This window comes from Arachis ipaensis, chromosome B2, assembly GCF_059453495.1.
Source record: "Arachis ipaensis isolate K30076 ecotype BB chromosome B2, ASM5945349v1, whole genome shotgun sequence".
NCBI lineage: Eukaryota > Viridiplantae > Streptophyta > Magnoliopsida > Fabales > Fabaceae > Arachis > Arachis ipaensis.
Genome location: NC_142437.1, coordinates 93,981,414 through 93,982,190, shown reverse-complemented (window position 1 = coordinate 93,982,190; position 777 = coordinate 93,981,414). Strand labels below are relative to the sequence as shown.

Here is a 777-nt window from a genome sequence, read left to right as displayed (position 1 = left end):
GAACCTAACAACAATAATGCAAGGAGGATGCTTGGTGATTATACTACACCTACTTCCAAGTTTGATGGAAGAAGCATCTCAATCCCCACCATTGGAGCAAACAATTTTGAGCTGAAACCTCAATTAGTTGCTCTAATGCAACAGAACTGCAAATTTCATGGACTTCCATCAGAAGATCCCTACTAGTTTTTAACTGAGTTCCTGCAGATCTGTGAGACTGTTAAGACTAATGGAGTAGATCCTAAAGTCTACAGGCTCATGCTTTTCCCTTTTGCTGTAAGAGACAGAGCTAGAACATGGTTGGACTCATAACCTAAAGATAGCCTGAACTCTTGGGATAAGCTGGTCACGGCCTTCTTGGCTAAGTTCTTTCCTCCTCAAAAGCTGAGCAAGCTTAGAGTGGATGTTCAGACCTTCAAGCAAAAAGATGGTGAATCCCTCTATGAAGCTTGGGAAAGATACAAGCAGATGACCAAAAGGTGTCCTCCTGACAAGCTTTCAGAATGGACCATTCTAGATATATTCTATTATGGTCTGTCTGAGTTCTCCAAGATGTCACTGGACCATTCTACAAGTGGATCCATTCACCTAAAGAAAACGCCTGCAGAAGCTCAAGAACTTATTGACATGGTTGCAAATAATCAATTCATGTATACTTCTGAGAGAAATTACGTGAATAATGGGACGCCTCAGAAGAAGAGAGTTCTTGAAATTGATGCTCTGAATGCCATATTGGCTCAGAACAAAGTGTTGACTCAGCAAGTCAACATGATTTCC

General features: G+C 41.2%; 1 non-coding gene across 1 annotated transcript; it reads right to left on the bottom strand.

Moving 5' to 3' along the window:
* Positions 1 to 390: 390 nt before the first annotated feature.
* LOC148574881 (small nucleolar RNA R71) lies at positions 391 to 498 on the bottom strand. The gene has a single exon (XR_015905491.1). It is a non-coding gene; the product is annotated as a small nucleolar RNA R71 (small nucleolar RNA).
* Positions 499 to 777: the final 279 nt, after the last annotated feature.